The sequence below is a fragment of the Euwallacea similis genome, chromosome 10 (genome assembly GCF_039881205.1).
Source record: "Euwallacea similis isolate ESF13 chromosome 10, ESF131.1, whole genome shotgun sequence".
Lineage (NCBI taxonomy): Eukaryota > Metazoa > Arthropoda > Insecta > Coleoptera > Curculionidae > Euwallacea > Euwallacea similis.
Genome location: NC_089618.1, coordinates 1,759,956 through 1,769,728, shown reverse-complemented (window position 1 = coordinate 1,769,728; position 9,773 = coordinate 1,759,956). Strand labels below are relative to the sequence as shown.

General features: G+C 36.7%; 1 long non-coding RNA gene across 1 annotated transcript; it reads right to left on the bottom strand.

The window, feature by feature from the left end:
- Positions 1-2,065: 2,065 nt before the first annotated feature.
- On the bottom strand, positions 2,066-2,449 carry LOC136411730 (uncharacterized). Its single transcript, XR_010752338.1, has 2 exons — positions 2,354-2,449; positions 2,066-2,293 (listed from the first exon to the last, which is right to left on the bottom strand). It is a non-coding gene; the product is annotated as an uncharacterized lncRNA (long non-coding RNA).
- Between the last annotated feature and the right edge of the window lie 7,324 nt (positions 2,450-9,773).

Below are 9,773 nucleotides of genomic sequence, written 5' to 3'. Positions count from 1 at the left end.
TGTAAAGATATGAGTATAATTTCTTACTTAAGGCTAATCTAGGATTACAGATGCCGTCGCAATGAGCACAACACCACAGAATCAACTAATCAAAAATGTCTAAAATCGAAAAATAAAAATATAAATGTTTTGTGGTTTTGAAGAGACCAGAGTTCCCAAAAATGAAACGAAAAAATTTGGTTACTCCGAAAAAATGTAAAATAATTCCAAAACTTGAAATAATTTTATTTCTAACTTATATTTAAAAAAAACAAATTGTGCTTTTTCGAAAAATCAAAAATTATTGTAAATGAAACAAAAAACCTATATTTCATTGATAAATTTTAGAATTGTTGAAAAATTCACGAAGGTATAGAGCTAAGGGCCTAAAAAGATCTGCACATTCGCGAGTGTAGAAATTTCTGAGGACGAAGAAAATCCCGCTTGTCATGAACTTTACAGCCCATGAGAAATGAGGAACGGTGACTGCGTTGCTAAGTATGTAAAAACTGATATTACGCTGATTGCCTTTACCTTTCTGGAGAAGCAAAAGAAGCCAGATATTTGTTTCTGTGTTTCCGAAAATATTTCATTTTTATTAAAAAAATATCCATTTCTCAAAATATGTAATTTCAGATCAACCTATCTCATTTCCTTACGCATCTATGTTTTTGATGTCTGACCAGGTTATGCTTATTATAGTAAGACCTTCCGCATTGGCATGTATGGGTTCCTCCGCCTTTAGGTCTCCTCAGCATTCGGTTCTCTTTGAAATACAACTTCTGGTAGTCTAGAATTGAAATGCCCCTTTATTGGCGGTGAAAGGGAGGATAATTCAGTCCCAACACTACGTGGAAGATGGAAAGCACAATGATTCTGGAGTTTGTGGAGCAAGTTACTGACACATATAGTAGAATGATATAGCCAAGTGTAGTTCTAGGTCATTGGTTGTAACTCTAGAACTTGTTTTTGCTACTACTAGTTTCCTCATGTTTAGCTTCACAATTAGCGAGGAGTTTTATTTACTTAGAAAACTCCTGGACAAAAAAGTACCCAAAATTTAATTATTCATTGGCCCATTATGTAAACTTTAAACTGAAATTTTCACTCGGTGTTTCCCCGATTTTCAATGGGTTTTAAAGCTCTAACACTTGGAAAAGCTAAAAAACGGACAACGGTCATGTGCACCAGGTATTACCGCCATGAATTACAGTTCTTAAGTATCACATAACATAAAGGGTGTTCAAAAAATCGATTATTCGTCCCGTAAAATGGTTGGAGCAATTCGAACATTGGAGTGTCCAAATAGTCTTTTTTAGATCTAAAAAATTTGAAGTTATGTATATTACCATTCTAGAAGAATTTCCAAGTATAGCAAGTGACTTGCGGAGGTGTCGTGATGATCTGGTAAAGGAATCCATACAAAAACCCGCGACCATTCATTTCTCCATGACGAGACCATATGATCCACTAGATTTCGTATTGGCATCAAATAATGATGGAGGCCTAACGAATAATCTGACTACAGTTTGGACAAGCAAATGAAACTAGCGAAAACTCTAAAATCGACTTTAATGAACTGGCAAAGTTACAAATTTTCGTCTGCGGTTCTGAAACCAGACTTTGACCCTGGTTTCAGTGATTCCTAATGTATGTGCAATCCATCTGCGTCCCAAACGGTCAAGATATGGCTTTTTCTTGTACTGGTTTTCCAGGAACTCAATTTGTGAAGTTGTGTAGGCTTGTCTGATGCGCCTTGTAGGTTCTAAACAAAGATGATGAAGAATGATGGAAATTAATATCGATTTTAGCAATTTTCAATATGTATAGTAGAAAGCTACATTATTATAACTATAAGAGGAATAGTATAAAACAGGGTGTAAAGATTGAGAAGCGCTTCTCCATTTGATGTATGAAGATTGCCAAGTCCTGGCGGTAGGTAGATTTAGTACAAAGAGTTGAATTCTCTTCCTTCTGTTGTCTGCTGAAAACAGTCTAATTTTTTACGTTGTCATGGGGAAGTAGGGGGATCGATGGAATTGAACAAAGAGTGCTGAGTCTCTTTCAAGCAGTAAATAAAAGTCCATTTGATTAATAGGTATTTTAAAAATTATTTTTGAATGGAAAATCTATCTCTAGTAAGTCTGCTTATGGACTGCTATAGTGTGCCGAAGTAAACTGGCTTTTTGCTTAGCCTTGTAGTCGCAAAACTGACATCCAAACTTTGGATCTTGCTGGCATTCGTACCTTTGGTGCCTGCGTAAAGAGCGTTGGGCTTTATATCCTTTACCGCACGTATCGCATTTGAAAGCTCCTACAAATCAACAAAAACAATAACAAAGTTTTTATTATGATTATGGTGTCTTGATCCTACATTATTTAAATTATATCTACTAAGAAAAAATCGACTCATCAGACCAATTTCATCATTCAGATTTAATAAATTTAGTGGAGAATTTGTTGCTGTTCCTCCGGATTGATCCAAGAATATGACAAGTCAATAGGGAAGAGAAATGCCAATCACACTATTTGACTCCATACTTTGAAAAACTTCGGAACTACCTAGCGATGTAGCATCTGCAAGAACCATTATTTTCCAAATAAATACCATCTCAAGAGACACGTGTTGAGGGTTTATCTCAGAGGTAGCATCAGAGAGGAGACAGTAGAGATAATTTTAAAACTATCAGTAATGTGAGGAATACGAACCATTTCCATGAGGAACAATAATGTTACCTTAAATATTTCCATGTTAATCACCTTTATCGAGTACCTCTGTGTTTTCGAGTTTCAACCTGAAGGCTCTGCATTAAAAATCTTATTCTTGATTGTCCATTGAAGACGTAAATTGGAGCATGAGATTCCTCCGAAATGAAGCGAAGAATTAACATTTTTAAATGTTTAAATATTCAAATGAATATTATCTGATATTTTACCAGATTTTTCATGGCGAAGCAGGATTGGGCAGGTAAAGCAGTTAAAAAAATAGGATGGACGAACAAATTTTCAGAAGAGGCAAAGTTAATCTCACTTTAGGATTGACTACTAGTTACGTCAGGTCTTTCCATGAATTTTTCATAAGTATTAGAATTTAATTAAAAATTCTTGAATACAACACTTCTGCTTCAAATATACGTTAAAGTATTCTGAGCACAAATGCGGCTGGTTTTCACACGTTCCACAGCGAGTCTCTACCTATTGTATGCAATTTTTCGAAATTTTACGTCAAATTTTTTCGAATAGCACCCCATGCAGTATTTTCTCATTTTATCGAAAAATACCTTCTTTTTTAAAAGTATATGCGATATTGTGTTACTGTTCACTGAAGTAGAATGAAACGAGCTAAAATCACCTGCACTGCAATCAGAATCTAAAAAGGCATATTTTAGTAAATTCTGCTAATGAATGGAAAAGGGGAAAATTGTAAGTCGGATCTAGTAATGTTTAGCCTGTTTTATTGTCAAAACATTTTAAGAATCTACAAAAAACGCATTTGTATCGTCACCAATAAACTACTTACACGTGACTCGAGCAAAACGATTTCAAAGTCGTATTGAAGTTGAAAATATTCAGGATTTTTTTAACTTCAACGGGAGGCTTGAATTTTTTCAAAATGTAAAATTTTCTTTCTTTAAAAAAAAAAAATTTTTTTTTTTTTTCAAAGGAAATGGTACAACAGATCATTACATTTACAAAACATTACATGTGGATAAGCGTATTCGGAACTCGGGCTCTACATATGGTGCACTACTACCAAGTGGTCCTTCAAAGTCCAGTTTTGCCTGAAGGACTTGCCACAGTACCTGCAGATGAATTGATTAGGCAACCCGCATTCGTATTTTTGATGAGAACGGAAATTCCTCTTGTATTTGTACTTCTTCGTGCATTTCTTGCACACAAAATAGCCATGAGGGTCTTCGAAGTAGCCTACAAATTACGAGAAAGCGAGGTATTGAAAATTGGAAAACTTTGCAGTAAAACACACTAAGTTTTATTACAGAAAACGAATATTTCATTATTTTTTATCAAATAAATTAATAATATTATCGACATACAAATACGACTAGCAGTTACAAATCAGTTATTTGTTGAAAACACTCATCAATGCAGCTACTAATAGCACATTCAGGTTTAACGAAAACGTGGTTCTTGATGTACTCCTTCCTTTTGAAGAACTTGCCACATGTTTTACATTGGAAAATCTTTCTTTTCCTGCAATCCCTAGATCGGTGCACACTTAGGGAATTCACAGTCTTGTAGCTCTTGGAGCAATCTGGGCATAAGTAGGGTGGCCCCATTGTAGGAACTGAAATGAGCATTTCGTGTAAGTGGAATCGAAAACTTGAGACTATCTCGTGTATTTTGTAGATATCGAAATGAATAGGAATAGAGCTCGCATAAATGAAAATTGGAAAACTACAAAAGGTCAAACTAACACGTAGGAATGAACATGGGTTAAAGTGAACATTTATGTTGTGTTAACAGGTTACTAAGGGGTTTAATTGAGCACTTGCGTGAGAAGGAAGTGTTGAAGGAGATTGTGGTCTTCTAAAAAGAGGATGAGAAGGTAATTGTAGCATCCATTACAATATTTTGTGGTTTTTTCATAAATCGAACTCGGAAGGTCCAAGTCAAAACAAACGAATACACAATGTACACACGTTGATTAAAATCGCACTGTTACTGTTGCAGAAGGCTTCATATATTGTCCCATACCACGAACTTGGTATTCTTTAAGCCGCTTCTTTACCCTAATGACGCTGATTAGAATTTCATCACAAGATCCACTAGAACTTGCCATCCGTTCAGCTCCCTTGATTTTCACAACATTGCCTAGCACTCCTCGGATTCTGATCAACTCTCCCACTGGATCTTGGCATTTATTGGGCCCATTCCTTACACCGCACCATTTGACCCCAATCGGAATTTCATCACACCATCTAGTGAAATTTGGCGTGTTGAGCCTTATCCTATACATCACTCCGACGTTTGTCGGAAGAATACTCCTGGCTCTACACCTAACTCTTTTGATTCATGCTGTTACTTTTTGAGTATTCATAACTTTCCCGAACGTCTCTAACGCGACAAATCCAAAAGCTGAAATATATATAGCTAGCAAGAGACATTAAGCACGATGAATAAGATATGGGTCAGCTGGAGTCCGACTAGAACTCGGAAAGCAAATGGTCGGGAGGTGTACGTGAGAACACGACCGACTCATGAATAACTAATTCGAGTCAATTGGAGTTCCTTCACTGCTCAGCGCAGAGATTGGAAGGTCTTGAGGTACGAAAATTTGTATTTTATCCATTATAAACTCATCTTCAAAGCGTGATTTACTCAACTTGTTACTTAACAAAAAGACAACAGATTAATTTAATTAGGTATATTCACAGAGCTAGTTGATTTTTATGTATTAACCTCGAGTGCTTTAACAGACTGGCTTTGCGAAATGTGCTGAAAGAACAAAACTGACAAGACCACGCAGGGGTCTTCTGGCATTCCCACTTTCTGTGTCTGATGAGAGAACATTTTTGCCTGTAGATGCGTTTGCAAATTGGGCACATATGCGTTCGGCTTTCTGCAATTAAAATTGCGGTCGTTAAATTTATGTAAGATTATGAGATAAATAATCTACATGGAGAAGACATGTTATAATAATTAAAAACGCTATCAATAGCGACAAGTTTATTTAATCTACAGAAACTTTATTGTGTTTAACTCTCATGTGACTCTTTAAGTTGGGTTTTTGGTATGACCGAAAATTACAAAGCTCGCACTGGAACATTGGTCTCTTTTCGCATTCCCATTTCTTGTGCCTGAAGAGGGAGCACTTCTGTCTATATTTGCGCCCACATGTGATGCACTGAAAGGTATCTAGAACATAAAACTTTTATTCGAGAAAGCCCTTTTAAATGAATGACTAAGAGGAAGAAAAGCCGAAAAATGTTGTTGTTCCTTCGAGTGTAGTTCTTGCACCCTCTGATTGTATTTTAATTCAACATTTATTTTCTGCGAAAAATAGTTTAAGTTTGAAATTTCTAACGTGGTAGCCTACAATGGACGAGAACTTATTTGCCTTTGCTTCTTAGTAGGTCGACCAAAATTTGACTATTATTTTAACATACGTAACAATTTAAAATCAATGGAGTCTCCCAATACTACGCTTTTATTCAATTTCATAAGTAGCATCGCACATTATCAACATGGTACTTGAGACTCTTTTTTTGGGTGAAGGTCTTGCCGCATGTGCCACATTTGAACTCGACCAAATGCTGCTCCACCTGCATATGCTTCACCAAGCTACCTTTGTATCTATATCTTCTTCCGCAATTCTTGCAGCAATATTTCTTGTCCTGATCTGCAAAAACCACTACATTATTCACGAAATGATAAACAAACTTATATGCCCGACTTATAAACTCGACGTTGGATTTGGCTTCCTTGGAAGTTGGATTTGGCGTCGAATTTACGAGGCCTGAAATGTAATTTCTCTTTTTTTGTTTATTCAACCTCACTGGATAACCATGATACGCTGCGCCGTTGCTACGAACGCCAACTACAAAAAATAATGTTGGTCTGCCTGCAACGGCAGTCCAGCGGCGGCCCAGCGCCAACTTCACGTCCGACGGCCCATATAAAAGATTTAAGTAAATTTACTGGTATTGATTGTTCAATGCCCGAGTCAATGTCAAACCTGAATCCAATGTTGAGTTTACAATCCGGCTTTAAGCAACTCTCAAATGTCAAGAATATGACATTCTAATATGAACACTGCAAGGAATCAGTGGAATGATCATTGCGGATATAAAATGATGATATTCAATATTTCTGTGCTAATAGGACTGATCTTCGGATGAATAGATGTTTTTGTTTTCAGAGTGCATTGGACTGATATATCAAAAAAATTCCACCTGGAGATTTCTGGCCAACTCGATCCGAATAGATAGCACAGAGATATTCAGGATTTCTTTAGTACTACGTAGATATCTTATTGTGAAATATCTAGCGTTTTCAACCTTATTCAGACCAATCTTGTAAGAGTATTTTAAAAATCGTCCACCAACTAGAATGGAGCCCAAGAGGGTAGTATTCAGGGTGTTGCAGGTTAGATTTGCACTGGTATATGTATTTTTCACATGGCAACTCTATATAAAAAGTTTCTCCAAAAATTGTATAAATATGTACAATAATTAAACTTTGTTTATCAATTTCTCAAGGTGTCTTTTTGAGCACAACTTGAAATGAATGTTCCAATTGGACTTCTGATGGAAACTTTTTCCGCAGACATCGCACTTAAATTGGGGTGACCTGCCACATTCGTACTTTTGGTGTCGGTTTAGAGTGCCCTTGTTCTTGTAGCTTCTCCCACATCGAATGCAGATATGAAGGCTTATTGGATCTGAAAATAATAAACGACATGTTAGACTAAATCTAGACTATCGACTAACGTTTAATGTAGGTCCTACATATCTGAATGCAATTCCATTGGGAGCTATCGAACCGTTTTCCTGCTAGTAAAAGTCAAAACACTGTTTCTTCACATGGCGCTTGATTTTGCCCTTCCACTGTTACTCAACAAATTACATATGAAGTTCCAGGTAGTTGCTTTTTAGTATAGACAATTCAGAAAATTGTGGCCAAGACAGATAAACGTTTGAAGCAACTGGAGCAACTTCAGGACAAATCTCATAAACTTCAGATTAAGCATCAGCAAAACACCTCTTCATCGGATGTTTTATTAGCTACATGCATTACATGATAAATTGTCTACAAAATGGCACACATCAAATTATATTTTAGATCTAAACTTACGAACTAATAATTATTCTAACTCATATGGCACTATGCTAGTCCTAAGTACTATGAAACCATCTACAGGCCATGATGAGTGGCCATATGCTTCATTAAAATGTACTTGTAAGTGCAACGCTTCTGACAAAGCTTGCAAATAAAAGCTGGCTCTTTGTTGCACTCAAATCTCATATGGCGCCGCAAGTTGTTGAGATTCTTGTAGGAAGAGATGCAGTTGTTGCATCCATAACGACCGATCTCTGTCATGCGGTAGTCAGGGAATTCCTTTAATGTTTGATTTTCTAAAAAAAAATCCATGTAATGCTATCAAGGGACCGCACGCGCTGAATCGGATCAGGTGGTCGATTCGACTGGGCACAGTCGGCGCTACTGCGCCGACTGTGCCGCAGCCGTGCATTTCAGTCGATTCAATTTATGACGTAATATGCCGATTGTGCAGAGTTGCGTAGACCAGTCCTGTCCAGTGCGTTTGGTCAGAAACTCTGGAGTGTGCATGCGCAGGCAACAAGGCACTATGAAAAAAGAGTACAAGCTTAGTTTGTGAGTAGACCGCGGGTATGCAGAAACTAATTATAAACACGCACACAAAAAGAATAAACTGGGGCCACGCATAATAGTAGTTTACTTGACAAGTGAGGAAAGTGGTATATTTTCGCACGCTGCACACAATTGACTTAACGACGTGCAGAGGAATTCTTAAATGTGGAATTGTTTTCATTGCCGAAGAGTCAATACGATTTTTCCACTACCCACTAGATTTGATAAGAACTAAAAATAGACCAGTAACGAAAATAATAGGATGTGGAGGACAATTTTGGTTTCACTTCTTCGACTTGTTAAAAGCAGCAAATGTGGATTTAGTACCATATTTGCATTAACTAAAAAGTGACTCTTACTACCTAATTTACGTTCACCCTGTATATCAAACAAAATGTTTAACAAATATTTATATTGTTAGTAAATTCACATTCAAAGTTAAAATAACGTTTAACATCGATTTTGAGTTTGCGAACACTTACGTGCACCAGAAAAAGGTATAGCGCTTCCCATTAATCAACATCAACTGGAAACAGCACCTGAGGTCATATTTTCAAAATTGAACCCAGGTGCCCTCAGGGCCTGGCAAACAATAGTTCTTCGTAATTTTGATGTCATTTCTTGTGATCATTCCAATCCCAAAATTCAAGAACTTATCCCCACAAATAAATAGCTCATTCGTGCTCTAAATGTACTTTCTCTATAGCTCTCCTCACGTACACTCTGAGAGGGCTCTTTTCAGATCGGTGGACTACATCTGCCTGACGACATCTGTTGTAGTGAGAGCGCATGTTAGACTTCTGGTGGAACTCTTTTCCACATGTAGAGCACTTGAATTGTGGCACTTTGCCACATTCGTAACGCAGGTGACTGTCCAGAGTGCGCTTATTTTTGTACCTGCGCAGGCACTGATGGCATTGAAACACTAAAATAAAATTTGATTTAGGAAAAAAAAATGAGAAATTCATTTATTTTAGTAGGCAAAATTGCTGAGAGAAGATTGTGGCACTTTTCTCTATCTGGAGAATGCTACGATGTCTGTGGAAAGTAAAAATGAACAATGTCTTTTAGATGTGAAACTCATGTTGTTTCGGGAATTTTTGGAAAACCAGAGAGCTTTTTGGGCTTGCTATTGATCCTGTTTCTTTCACTATAATAGTTTGCACGTTTTCACCAGGTCAGGTAAGTAAAAGTTCTGATTTTTTGGCAATTTTTGGAGACATTTAGAAACCCAAATTGACCTGAACTAACCTGCTACACCACACAAATAGCTTAAGAACTTAATTATGAAAAACCAAAAATTTACTGAAAACGTATGAGGATTTTTTTATTATTCCGATTCAGGATCCTAGCAGTGAAATCCTAATATAATGACAGAGCGGTTTAAGATGTTACTAGTTAGGTAAACAATAATTTTATTGTTGCTTTAGCTAAACTTATCT